The following is a 14,412-nucleotide window of genomic DNA, read 5'->3' on the forward strand; positions in this document are numbered from 1 at the left end:
TATATTATATTATATTACATTATATTACATTATATTACATTATATTATATTACATTATATTATATTATATTATATTATATTATATTATATTACATTACATTATATTATATTACATTATATTATATTACATTATATTATATTATATTACATTATATTATATTATATTACATTATATTATATTACATTATATTATATTATATTATATTATATTATATTATATTATATTATATTATATTACATTATATTATATTCTATTATATAATATTTATTATAGAAGCTGAAAAAGAACTGAAAACCACTAAAAACCAAGGGGGGGGAAGGTTTTTCCCCGGTCACTTTGGGACTCGGTGTCCCCCAGGCTGGAACCAAACTCTGCTCCAGTCCCTGAACCCGCCTGGGCTGCCAAGGCCGGTTCCCGTGGGTCAATCTTTAACTTCTGCTCCTGGGAAATGAGTAACTGAGGAATGAGGAGCTCTGTTCCTGGCGGGAGCCCTTCCACAGATTTGACAAGGTATTGAACCAGGCCAAGGGCCGGGTCCTGCCCTTTGGCCACAACAACCCCCGGCAGCTCCAGGCTGGGCCAGAGGGGCTGGAGAGCAGCCAGGCAGGAAGGGAGCTGGGAGTGGGGATGGCCAGGGAGCTGAACAGGAGCCCGAGTGTGCCCAGGGGGACAAGAGGGCCAATGGATCCTGGCCTGGCTCAGGAACAGGGTGGCCAACAGGGCCAGGGAAGGGATTCTGCCCCTGGACTCAGCGCTGGGGAGGCCACCCCTGGAGTGCTGTGTCCAGTTCTGGGCCCTCAGCTCAGGAAGGACATGGAGGGGCTGGAGCAGGGCCAGGGAAGAGCAACAAGGCTGGGGAAGGGACTGGAGCACAAGTGCTGTGAGGAGAGGCTGAGGGAGCTGGGGGGGCTCAGCCTGGAGAAGAGGAGGCTCAGGGGAGACCTCCTCACTCTCTGCAACTCCCTGACAGGAGGGGGGAGCCAGGGGGGGTTGGTCTCTTTTCCCAGGCAACCATCAGCAAGACAAGAGGGCTGGGTCTGCAGCTGTGCCAGGGCAGGGTTAGGTTGGACATTAGGAAGAATTTCTTTGCAGAGAGGGTGCTCAGCCATTGGAATGGGCTGCCCAGGGAAGGGGGGGATTCTCCATCCCTGGAGGTTTTTAAGCTGAGGCTGGATGTGGCATCAGTGCCATGGGCTGGGAACCACGGTGGGGTTGGATCAAGGGTTGGACCGGATGATCTCAGAGGTCCCTTCCAACCCAGTCGATTCTATTTTCCCACTTTTGCTGGGCTAAGCGGGACCTCTTGGCACGGCCCCCTTTTGGCTCCTGTGTCCTTGTCTCCCGCTCTGCTCCGGGGGCTGTTTTGCTCGGGATAACCATCGTTTTTTGGGCTGGGACACTCCATCCCAAGGTTCAAGCCGTGTCCCTCGGGATGGAAAGAACGGGGCCGTTCATTACCAGGCGCTCCGAGATAATTTATTCATGGCCTTAATCACCCCCGATGAACCGGCCACTCCTGCCCCCAGGAGCTTTTCCAGGGAGTTATTTTTAGGTCTCTCGGTGTTCTTGGTGGGATGGGGAAGGACACGGGGCCGGAGGTTCAGGGGTGGAACCGGCTGAATTCATCCAGATCCAAAGGCAGAAATTCTCCGGAGTCAGGGCAGGGACAAGGTGCTTCCCAAGGGTATTTATGGTTGGACTCGATGATCTCAGAGGCTTTTTCCAACCTCAGTGGCTCTGTGATTCTCTTCATCCCATCCCTGGAAGTGTCCAAGGCCAGGGTGGAGCTACCTGGGATGGTGGCACTGGATGAACTTTAATGTCCCTTCCAACCCAAACCATCCTGGGATTCTTTGATTCCATAAGGATGCGCTTTTTCCTGAAGAAATCAATGATCCCACCCCCTCTCTTCTTTCCCACGTGTTGTCACTCCCGTGTCTTGTACCTTCCCAAATCCATGGAATGTGGGTGGTGACACGGATGGAGTGAGTTGGTTGGTTCTCAGCCACTGTGTTGTCATCCCACTGCACAGGGAGCAGGGAGAGGATCCCTTCTTTTGGCAGCAGGATGGACTTCCAATTTTTATCAGTCTGGGAATGATGGAAAGGAATGATTTGTGCTTACAAAAATAGAGGGAGGCCAAAAGCCAGGGCCGAAGGGGAAGAGCCCTGCAAGTCCTCTGGAAAACTGGAGGGTTTCCAGCCTTTCCCACTCTGTGAGGCTGGAATTCTCTGAGGCTGTGAGTCGGTGATTCTGGGATTCCGTGAGACTGGAATTCTGTGAGGCTGTAACTCTGGAATTCTATGATTCTGGGAGTCTGGAGTTCTGGAATTCTAGGATTCTTTGAGTCTGGAATTCTGTGAGTCTGAGATTCTGTGAGTCTGTGAGTCTGGAATTGTATGGTTCTATGAGTCTGGAATTCTGTGATTGTGGAATTCTGTGGTTCTGTGAGTCTGTGATTCTGTGAGTCTGTGATTCTGTGAGTCTGGAAATCTGGAATTCTGGGATTCTGTGAGTCTGGAATTCTGTGAGTCTGGAGTTCTGGAATTCTAGGATTCTTTGAGTCTTGAATTCTGTGAGTCTGAGATTCTGTGATTCTGGGAGTCTGTGAGTCTGGAATTCTATGGTTCTATGAGTCTGGAATTCTGTGATTATGGAATTCTGTGGTTCTGTGAGTGTGATTCTGTGAGTCTGGAATTCTGTGAGTCTGGAATTCTGGAATTTTATGATTCTGTGAGTCTGGAATTCTGTGAGTCTGAGATTCTGTGATTCTGGAATTCTGTGAGTCTGGAATTCTGTAAGTCTGTAATTCTGCAATTCTGGGATTCTGTGAGTCTGGAGTTCCGAGATTCTGAGAGTCTGAGATTCTGAAATTCTGTGAATCTGGAATTCTACGATTCAGTGAGTCTGGAAGTCTGTGATTCTGGGATTCTATGAGTCTGGAATTCTGTGAGCCTGGAATTCTGGAATTCTATGATTCTGTGAGTCCGGAATTCTGCAACAGGCTCAGGGTGGAGGGACTCCCCAGGAAAAACAGGAAGAAAATCTGTGGGATTTCAGCTGTGGAACTGAATGGCAGAATGTTATGGAAAACAACCTTGGAAATGGGATTAGAAAGGGATTAAAGAAAATCCTGGGTCATAAAAGCAGTGGGTTAGACACTCCTGACCTTCCTAAACTAGTGGGACACAGCCATGGGAAATGCAGTTCTAGCCTTGTCCTGTTTGTTCTTCGCTTCCCTCACTTCCCACTGTCAGAAATGATCCCAAAAGTCTCTTGTCTTGACTTGATTTTCCTAATTTCCGTTTGCAGCCTGGTAACAAACAACTGAATGGAGGAACAAACGTGTCTTGCCTGGTGATAGACACAAAGTTTGGCACTGGAACTTCAAAACACGGGATTTCAGTCGATAGGATCCCTTTGCAGCCACACTGAGGCTCCAGGGAGACCTTGGAGTCACTTCCAGGGTCTAAAGGGGCTCCAGGAGAGCTGGAGAGGGACTGGGGACAAGGCATGGAGGGACAGGACACAGGGAATGGCTTCAAGCTGAAAGAGGATGAATTTAGGTGGGATATTGGGAAGGAATTCCTGGCTGGGAGGGTGGGGAGGGACTGGAATAGATTTCTCAGAGAAGCTGTGGCTGCCTCTGGATCCCTGGAAGTGTCCAAGGCCATGCTGGAGCAACCTGGGCCAGTGGAAGGTGTCCCTGCCCATGCAGGGGGTGGAATGGGATGATCTCTAAAGTCCTTCCATCCCAACTCATTCTGGGATTTAAAGGTAAAGACCCTCAGGATCCCACCCGCAGGAATCTGTTTATCCGACTGGTTCTTAGGTCGTGTTGTCCCAAAGAGTGAAGCTGGAGATGGAATGTTCTCCAAATACCCCAAACTTCACTTCAGCACCTCCTGTGCCTTGTTCCAGTTTTCCCCAGACCCGACTCCCAAAGCCTTCCAGCTGCTCCAAGCTGGAATGGGATCTCGGAGGGGGGAAGACAAAACAAGGGCCGTGGTTTGGACACCCAACCCCTGGGACACCAAGGACGAAGAAGCTCAGCTGGCTCTGCTGGTGAACTTATCACCAACTTGCCCCTGTGGCACCCAAATTAAAGTGCCAGGGAGCAAAAATGTGGGAAATATGGAAACGGGGCACGTCTGTGTCACCAAAAATCAAATGTGGCTCCTGCGTGTCATCAAAAACATGTCCAGTCATGTCTGGGGGATTGCTTGTTGTCTGCTGACCCCACACCCTTGGCTTGTCCCAAAAGGGTTTCTGTGCCCAAAGGTGTCCAGAAAGGGTCCCCAATCTCCCAGAAACCCTGGTTTGGAGAAAAAGAAGCCTGGATTCTTCTTGATTTCCACGAGACCTTGTTTCAAAGACTTCATCAGCACCTACTTAAGAACAGTGACTTAATCCTTCTGTGTTTCAAGTCCTCCTCTGAGGACTGAGGGTGATGCAACACTTTATATCCAGGGATTCATCCCAAATTGTGTTTCCAAGCCCATTTCCCGCAGCACCTGACTCAGCAAAGCCATTGGATAAGGATGGGAAGCAACCAGCTCCTTGCATTTAAAAGTGACAAATAATTCCTTGTTTTCCTTTCCCTTCCGAGAGCTTTTGTTTCAATTCAGGATAATTGAGCAAAGTGACTTAAAAGAAACACCAGATGTTGCACTGAGAGTCCCCCAGACATTTCAACCCAATAATGCCAGAGCTGGATCCATCATTAGTTATCCCTTGATTAATCCAAACCCCATCAAAGCCTGTTCAAAGCCTCCCAGTGGCTTCCAGGGGGTTTGAAACCTTCCCAAAGCAAACAAAGCTGGCAGGACAAAAGAAATGTGGAGAGACAGGAGACACACAAAGACCAAAGAGAGATATTGGGAGTCTGCTAATCAGGAGGCAACTTTATCCCTTGGAATCACACCAAAAAAATGGATGTTTGGAGATGTGAACTGATTCTGAAGGATAGGAGCAGCCTCTTGGCTCCTGAGGGAGGAACACCGGGCAGCTCTTCCCACACAAAAAGCCCTGGACTGGCTTTCCTTCCATGGAATCCTGTGCTCTCAGTTCTAGGATCAAACCAGGAGCTCTCAGACAGTTCTAGGATCAAACCAGGACTTCTCAGACAGTTATGGGATCAAAGCAGGAGCTCTCAGACAGTTATGGGATCAAACCAGGAGCTCTCAGACAGTTATGGGATCAAAACAGGAGCTCTCAGACAGTTATGGGATCAAAACAGGAGCTCTCAGACAGTTATGGGATCAAACCAGGAGCTCTCAGACAGTTATGGGATCAAAACAGGAGCTCTCAGACAGTTATGGGATCAAACCAGGAGCTCTCAGACAGTTATGGGATCAAATCAGGAGCTCTCAGACAGTTATGGGATCAAACCAGGAGCTCTCAGCTCTTGTCTGGTGACTTTGGCACAGAAGTTCTGCAGGGCCTTGGTCACGTGTGCCAACCTTCTGTTGGCTTCTCCTCCAGCCTGGGGATCTATTTGGGCACAGGGGCACAGGATGTGCCAAATCCCAGGGTAGGTATCACAGAATCCTGGAATGGTTTGGGTGGGAAGGGACCTGAAAGATCATCCAGTTCCATGGGTAGGGACACCTTCCAGTATCCCAGGTTGCTCCAGCCCAGCCTTGGACACTTCCAGGGATGGTGATGAATAAAATCACGGAGTCCTTGAGGTTGGAAAAGACCTCTGAGAGTATCGAGTCCGGCCACAAACACCCTGGAGAGGCACCTTGTTGGATAAAATGAACATCTGCAGGGCAATGGGAATCACTGAATCCCAGAATGGGTTGGGATGGAAGGACCTTGGAGATCATCCCATTCCACCCCCTGCCATGGGCAGGGACACCTTCCACCAGCCCAGGTTGCTCCAACCTGGCCTTGGACACTTCCAGGGATCCAGGAGCAGCCACAGTTTCTCTGAGAAATCTATTCCAGTCCCTCCCCACCCTCCCAGCCAGGAATTCCTTCCCAATATCCCACCTAAATTTATCCTCTTTCAGCTTAAAGCCATTCCCTGTGTCCTGTCCCTCCATGCCTTGTCCCCAGTCCCTCTCCAGCTCTCCTGGAGCCCCTTTAGACCCTGGAAGTGACTCCAAGGTCTCCCTGGAGCCTTCTCTTCTCCAGGTGAACCCCCCACCTACATCAGTGGGATCTGTGGGAACTTCCTTTTGCATTTAAGCCAACTGACCCTCCAGCTCAGGAAGCACATCCAAACCCTCACACGAGGAATAAACCCCTTTCCTTTACAACAGAATAACTCCCAAAGGGGCAAAACGCATCAGCTGCCCCCCACAGCCCTCAGTGAAGGCTGGAAAGGCAGCTAAAGCATCATTCCAGTTCCTCCTGGTCCCTTTGCAGCTTTGGAAGGTCACAACACGCCCCACAGGCCGCTTATTTTGGAACTCGTTACCTAATCGGGGTAAATTACTCAGGGAAGTGGAATTTGGTGGTTTCTGAGGGGTCACGGCCCCATAAGAGCCCTGATAGGCAAAGGGCAGCTCCTCACCCCATCATTTATATCCCTGGTGCTTCTCAGAGGCCTCTTGTCCCTGGGCTGGGGAGATTAATGAGGGGAATCGATTGAGAGGAGGAAAAACCGGATGAGAAACGGCCCCGAGCTCTGGGAGGTTTTTCTGAGGCAAAGGAAAAACCCAGAGAGGCAGAAAATCAATAGGAAGGAAACGAGAAGATGAAAAAACAAAGAGCAGGAGCGGGAGGTTTTGTGAGGCCCGGCGGTAAATAATATTTAAGGGCCTAAAGGGTTCCTGGCTGAGAGGGTCTGTTGGAAGGAGGTTGGAAAGGATAACTGAGGGAAATGTGGGGTGGGTAGAAGTCAAATTAGGGAATGATAAAGAAGAGCCAAAGCTGGTCGAGTTTGGTACCCAATAGTCCCTGTTCTTTCAGCAGAATCAGAAAATCAGCTGGGTTGGAAGGGACCTCCAAGATCATCCAGCCCAACCCTTGATCCAACCCCGCCGTGGTTCCCAGCCCAGGGCACTGATGCCACATCCAGTCTGTCCTTAAACACCTCCAGGGATGGAGAATCCCCCCCTTCCCTGGGCAGCCCATTCCAATGGCTGAGCACCCTCTCTGCAAAGAAATTCTTCCTAATGTCCAACCTAACCCTGCCCTGGCACAGCTGCAGACCCAGCCCTCTTGTCTTGCTGATGGTTGCCTGGGAAAAGAGACCAACCCCCCCCGGCTCCCCCCTCCTGTCAGGGAGTTGCAGAGAGTGAGGAGGTCTCCCCTGAACCTCCTCTTCTCCAGGCTGAGCCCCCCCAGCTCCCTCAGCCTCTCCTCCCAGCACTTGTGTGAGGGTGTTTAAAAGGGGTGTTTACAAGGGCTGAGTATTTGACTCTCTGTAGGTGTTGTAGAAAAAGGTGATAACTTGGGATCTTGCCCTCCTTTAGGATGGGATTCCTGCTCTAAATCAAACTTCAGAACTCAGCTCAGCGGGAGGTTTGTGGGGAGCTCAGAGAGGTGAAGATCCAGCCATGGCTTTCTCCTGCCGTTTCAGTCACTCCTTCTGTCCTCACAGACAACATCCCAAATTTTTCCCAAGGCCTGACTTTCCATGTTGGATCTCTGCAAACACAGGCCCAGACTATATTTGGGAAAATACTAAACACCTGAGTAGGACCAGTTGGTTTGGATTCCATGAATTACAGTCACCCAGCCTGTGGAGCAGCTGGGGATGGAAAGCTGGGCAAGGTGTGGGATGCACAAGCAGATGCCCCTGGATCCTCCCAGCGAGGGGATGGTCTGGGATGGACTGATTGTTTTGAAGGCACATCTAAACACTTCAGAATTTAGGTCACCCAGTCGATAATTCTTCTCTTTTTGGGGACTTCCACCTCTGCAATCTGCTCACCAAGTCCACTGCTTCTTCCAGGTGATTTTCTGAGGCCCCCAGATGTTCTGTCCAGCTCCAAACCAAGGTCAGTCTTCCTTAATTCTGACTGGGAAACTGGACCAAGAATGAAATCACACCTGCATCTCTCTCCCACCCTGGAAGTGGTGCCTCCCACCCACTGGATCTGCTCCAGCAGGATAATAAAACCCTGGATGGCATCAGGAAGGGGACCAGGGTGCTTTTCCTCCTGGTCTTTTGCTCTGCCAGCACTTCTGAAATCAAGTGGAAGTGCTGGGGAGCAGCTTCTGAAGAAGCCAAAGTTCATTTTTCATCTCAAGCACAGCCAAGTTATTAAACTTTTTTTGTTGCAGACAGGGTGGATTCTAAAAGGGTTTGAAAGTTTGAAAAGGGTTTAAAGGTTTGAAAGTGGTTTAAAGGTTTGAAAAGGGTTTAAAGGTTTGAAAGTGGTTTAAAGGTTTGGAAAGGGTTTAAAGGGTTAAAGGGCTTCAAAGGGTTCCAAGAGGTGGACAAAACCAGGGAAGCCAAAAATGCTGCAGTGCTGATAAACAGACACCACATCCAGCTTAGGAAGCTCCTGGGATGCAGATTTTCATCCTGTGCTCCTCTTATTCCTGTAGTTTTCTGGCCACTGGCAGGGAGAAGAGAGCCTTCTGCAGTTTGTGGGGTTGATTTACATCAAGTGGCTCGAGCAGAATTCCCACATCCTCCATCACATCCCTAAACAGACATTCCTGCTCTAGAGGATCCATTGGATGCTGTCAGGGAACATTCAGCAAAGTCTCCCAGAATCCCAGATTGGTTTGGGTTGGAAGTGACCTTGGAGATCATCTCATTCCAACCTTCTCCTTCCATGACATTTGGAGCTGGGAGATGTTTTAAAAACTGGGGTCGTGCTCAATTAAACCCTTAAAATCATTTTTCATCTCTTTTTTGTTGTTTCTGTCACCTCTCCTCTCCCCACCATTCCATGGCTGGTCTTTTTTTTGGGAGACATCTCTTGCTCCAGGACACAACTTCGGGTTTAAACCCTCTGAGATTCTCCCCTAAAATGTTTTTTTCTGTCCTAAAAATCCATGTCAAAGTCAATGGATTTTGTATCCGTGCCCCAATTAAAGGGACAAAGAGGTATCTGAGTTAGTTGCTTGTCCATTCAGAAATTCCCTAAGGAATGTTGCCTGGAGACACCCAGAAATATCTACAGAGGGAAAAAAAAACCCCAACAAAACAACTTGGAAAACAGTTTTGAGAAAGAGAAGGAATTTTGGACTCCTCTACACAAAACACTCCCAAATTAATTCCATTAAAGGTTGTTCTTTTCAAGATTCTCCTGGTTTTCTCTCTGCCCCAGTGCTGCTGGATTTACCAGGAGCTGCTCCTGAACTTTGGGAGCAGCCAAAGATCCATCCCAGAAGCCACCCAGGAGTTTGAGGGCTGCTGATCCAGCCCTTTGTGGGTGTAAATCAGCAGAACTTTTGGGATGGCAGAGAGGAGAACTGGCATCTGTTAATCCTTTGGAGGTCAGAGGGGGTAAACTGGTGGAATTCTGGCCCCAAATGTTGTTGTTTAGGAGCTCTGGGAAGCACAGACAGCTCCCAAATCTGGCTGCAGGGGTGGTCACACCCCAGGGCTTCCAGGAAAAGGGCAAAAGAGGCATCAGACACAACAAGATGGTTGTCAACAGCTGTCCAGGGGAGTTTATTCTTCTTAGAAATGAAAAACTCATGGTTTTCACGACTTTTTTAGGCGAAAGAAATAAGCATGGACCAGATCTCTTGTAATGGAGCAGAGGAGAGAGAAAGGAATCGCTGTGGGAATGGTAAAGTGGGAAATGAATCCCTGATTTTTGGCAGATTTGGCTCAGGGCCCCCCCCCCCCCTCTTCCAGGGCTGGGGCAGCCACAGCTTCCCTGGGCAACCTGTGCCAGGGCCTCCCACCCTCCCAGCCCAGGATTCCTTCCACAGATAAACCCCACATTTCCCCTTTTTCACTTTGAACCCATTGCCCCTCTCCTGGCACTCCAGTTCCTGGGGAAGTCCCTCTCCAGCTTCCTTGGAACTGGAGAGGGGGAGAGGGACTTCCTTCTCCTTCTCCTTCTCCTTCTCCTTCTCCTTCTCCTTCTCCTTCTCCTTCTCCTTCTCCTTCTCCTTCTCCTTCTCCTTCTTCCTTCTCCTTCTCCTTCTCCTTCTCCTTCTCCTTCTCCTTCTCCTTCTCCTTCTCCTTCTCCTTCTCCTTCTCCTTCTCCTTCTCCTTCTCCTTCTCCTTCTCCTTCTCCTTCTCCTTCTCCTTCCCCTTCCCCTTCCCCTTCCCCTTCCCCTTCCCCTTCCCCTTCCCCTTCCCCTTCCCCTTCCCCTTCCCCTTCTTTTCTTTTTCCTTTCCTCTCCTTCCTTCAGACACTGGAAGGAAATACTTCCTCAGATACCTCTTCTCATAATCCAGCCTCCTTTTCCCAGAAAAACCATGGAATCAGCAGACTTAAGGGAATTTTGTCCACCAGAGTGCCACAGCACTATTATTACAACCTTTTTTCATACTCCAAACCATTGCCACAGTCCTTCACAGCCATTGAACAGACCAACAGAAGAACTCTTGGTATTGGCTGAACATCAATTTATTGACATTTATTTACAGCAGTGGGTTTTTTTTGGGATGTAATTCCTTCCCTGATATTTAACCAAGTCTACCTGAACTCATCTCCATCTCACCACAAGTGTAACACCACCCAGAGCCGGAGCTGCCCCGGATCCACGAAAGTTGTTTGATGTGAGCCCAGGAATATTCCTGTTGTTTCCCATTTTAGCCTCTGGAAGTGGTGGTCGATCCCAGAACTTCAAAGCCATGCCGATATTTTCCCGTGCATCTCCCGTCCCCTGTGAACCTGCCACCCCTTTCTAAGAGCCACTTATATCTCCTTCATTTTCCATGGAACAAATGTCTTGCTCCAGTAGAAACATTCCATAATTTAACAGGGATAAATGCAGATCAGAGCCTTGCTAAAAAAACAGTGAAGCTTTTACTCCCAGAAGCTTTTTTCCTCTAAATAACAGATTCCCCTCCCTCTCCTTTAGTCATATTTATTTAATTTCTTTGGGTCTTATTCATAAGCACAAGTTCCTTCCTTCCTTCCTTCCTTCTGTCCTTCCCTCCCTCATTCTTTCCTTCCTTCCTTCCTTCCCTCCTTCCTTCCTTTCCTTTCCTTCCTTCCTTCCTTCCTTCTGTCCTTCCCTCCCTCATTCCTTCCTTCCTTCCTTCCCTCCCTCCTTCCTTCCTTTGCTTTCCTTCCTTCCTTTCTTCCTTCTGTCCTTCCCTCCCTCTTTCCTTCCTTCCTTCCTCCTTCCTTCCTTCCTTGCTTCTGTCCTTCCCTCCCTCCTTCCTTTCTTCCTTCCTTCCTTCCTTCTGTCCTTCCTTCCTTTCCTTTCCTTCCCTTCCCTCCTTCCTTTTTTCCTTCCTTCCTTCCTTCCCTCCTTCCTTCCCTCCCTCCTTCCTTCCTTCCTCCTTCCTTCCCTCCTTCCTTTCTTCTCTCCTTCCTTCCTTCCCTCCTTCCTTCTTCTTTTATTTCTTCCTTCCTTCCTTCCCCCTTCCTTTCTTCTCTTTCTTCTCTCCTTCCTTCCTTCCTCCCTCCCTTCCTTTCCTTCCCTCCCTCCTTCCTTCCTTCCTTCCTTCCTTTTCCCCCTTATTTCTTATTTTCCCCTCTCTCTCCTGACAAGAACCACTGAACTTATGGACACTGACGATTTTCCTTCTCTTCCTGTCATTCCCAGGGCAACAAAATCCATCTCCTCCTCCTCTTCCAGCCTCTGCCTTTTGGGAACAGGAACCCTTCCAAACTCCTCGCTCCCGGGGGGGTTGGGAAATCCTCAATCCTCAGCAGAAACTCCCTCCAATTCTTCCTCGACTGCTTTGATAACGACCCTCAGGAGCTTCACACCTCGTTAGTGCCCTTCCTCCAGCTCTGCTCTCCAATTTCGAATCGATTTAAACATTATTCTCTCCTTCTCTTATCGAGTTTAACTCAATTTTATCCATTAAAGCTTCAACTGAACGTGGCTTTTGGCTCCTTTTTAACAGCATCATCACTTTCTGGACCCTCTTTCACTCCTGTCACTCTTGGCAGCTTAAAATCCCCCAATTTTTTCCCCCCCAGGCTGCTGCAGTTCCACGTGTTGCACCTCCACGACTTCCCAAAGCTCTTTTCATCCCCCCGGGGACATTTTTTACAATGAATTTTGCTTCTGGCACGTCACAGCTCCGTGATCACTTCGAGCCAAGGAGGCCCCAGTGCCAGAGTTTGGAGAGAAAACAACAACTTTTCGGGAACATAACGGAGGGGCCGCTTCCAAGTGACTCACTTTGAGCTGAGGTAAAACTGCACCACACACAGAAGAGCTAAAAATACCGACCAGGAGAACCTCCAGTGCTCTTTTCACCGTCCTGGGGCCTCAAAACGTTGGCCTGGAGGTGGAAAAAGGGTCCAGGCTCAGTGCAAATTATTTCTAAGGTCAGACTTCAAAAGGAAAAGCTTTTTGGTGCCACCGGCCCCTCTCAGAGTTTCTGATTCCACAGATACAGGAGGTGCTGAAGTTTTGGGACCAAAACCTGACATGAGAGTTCTTGGTCCATCTTCTCCACAGCTGGAGGGAAGGGATCCCCTTTGGAATTCCTGATTGCCCTTGGCTGTGCATTTTGGGCTTTCCCAAGCCACCTGCTGGGAATCTGGGCTTCCCTTTCCCCACCTCCCTCCAAGCTTTTGGGTAGATCCCTCCGGTGTGGTCCTGGCACATCTTAGGCATGTTTGGGCCTTGGAAACGATAAATAAATGATAAAAACTCCTTTTTGCTTTCCTTGGATCCTCCTGGCCCTGAGACTGACGCCCCATTCCATGGCAAGGTTCTCCTGGAATCCCCTGCTCACCTGATCCTCCTGCACGGGGCAGGGCAGGGGGTTAAAGAGCTCCTCTGCTATTTGGGGGCTCCTCTGCTATTTGGGGGCTCCTCTGCTATTTGGGGGGTCTCCTCCCTGCTGTTCTGTGGGACAGGAACCCAGCAGGTGACAGAGCAGCTCCCACACCCTCTCCCAGCTGGACAAGATCCTTTGTGTCCATTCAAAGAGCACTTTGAAACAGCCCCCTCAGTATCTCCACCTTCCCCACCCTCCTCTTGCTTCATCTCCCTCCAACAGGGGCTCTGAAACAGGGCCAGGCTCCTGCCTCCAGGTTCCTCTGGCCATTGTTTTAATGGATTGCTGAGAGTTTGATTTATTATCCCCAAAGTCTGGCCAATGTAAATGTTTCCTTTCCTTAAAGCCAGCGAGGATTTGTAATATCCCTCCAAATAATCCTGGGATCCGACCACATCAAGGAGAGGGCAGCAAACTCCACCAGGAACACCCAAACCCTCTCCCTGCTCCGGGGGGTTGGGATCATTCTGGTTGCTCACAGAACTCGCTCCCGCTTTTATCTCGGCCTTTTCGTGGGAAATGCCAATCCCTGGGAATCCCTCTCTCCCACAGTTTCTGAGAGGAGCTATCTCAGCTGAGAGCAGAGGGTTGTGGGTCACCAGGAACGGGAAATCTCCCTGCTGGGAAGGGGAAATCTCCCTGCTGACACCTCCACCAGGTTAATTCTTCACTGGAGCTGCCCCATATCCTGGGAGAGCCTTTTTTTTATGGAAAGCTTTACAGGAAATCTTGGCTCCTTGCTGGTTCTTCAGTGTTTTCTGGAGATGTTGGGCTCACAGGGTGCTGTTCTCCCACCACAGCAACCCAGTTTAACTCATTTTTGGGAGAACAGGGTCAAACCTGGCAGTGCAGGGATTTTAGTGCTGTTCTCCCACCACAGCAATCCAGTTCAGCTCATTTTGGGGAGAACAGGGTCAAACCTGGCAGTGCAGTGATTTTAGTGCTGTTCTTCCACCACAGCAATCCAGTTTAACTCATTTTTGGGAGAACAGGGTCAAACTTGACAGTACAGGGATTTTAGTGCTCTTCTCCCACCACAGCAACCCAGTTCAGCTCATTTTGGGGAGAACAGGGTCAAACTTGACAGTGCAGGGATTTTAGTGCTCTTCTCCCACCACAGCAACCCAGTTCAGCTCATTTTGGGGAGAACAGGGTCAAACTTGACAGTGCAGTGATTTTAGTGCTGTTCTCCCACCACAGCAATCCAGTTTAACTCATTTTGGGGAGAACAGGGTCAAACCTGGCAGTGATTTTAGTGCTGTTCTCCCACCACAGCAATCCAGTTTAACTCATTTTGGGGAGAACAGGGTCAAACCTGGCAGTGATTTTAGTGCTGTTCTCCCACCACAGCAATCCAGTTTAACTCATTTTGGGGAGAACAGGGTCAAACCTGGCAGTGCAGGGATTTTAGTGCTGTTCTCCCACCACAGCAATCCAGTTCAGCTCATTTTGGGGAGAACAGGGTCAAACCTGGCAGTGCAGGGATTTTAGTGCTCTTCTCCCACCACAGCAATCCAGTTTAACTCATTTTTGGGAGAACAGGGTCAAACTTGACAGTGCAGGGATT

The 14,412-nt window shown here is 49.3% G+C and overlaps 1 long non-coding RNA gene across 1 annotated transcript; it reads left to right on the forward strand.

Annotated features, from left to right (window-relative positions):
* The first annotated feature begins 389 nt into the window (after positions 1-389).
* LOC113991148 lies at positions 390-11,931 on the forward strand. The gene is made up of 4 exons (XR_003541849.2): positions 390-511; positions 7,911-7,956; positions 9,636-9,708; positions 11,651-11,931. It is a non-coding gene; the product is annotated as an uncharacterized LOC113991148 (long non-coding RNA).
* Positions 11,932-14,412: the final 2,481 nt, after the last annotated feature.

Source organism: Pipra filicauda, unplaced genomic scaffold (genome assembly GCF_003945595.2).
Source record: "Pipra filicauda isolate LSUMZ 115617 unplaced genomic scaffold, ASM394559v2 scaffold918_size153726_pilon, whole genome shotgun sequence".
Classification (NCBI taxonomy): Eukaryota; Metazoa; Chordata; class Aves; order Passeriformes; family Pipridae; genus Pipra; species Pipra filicauda.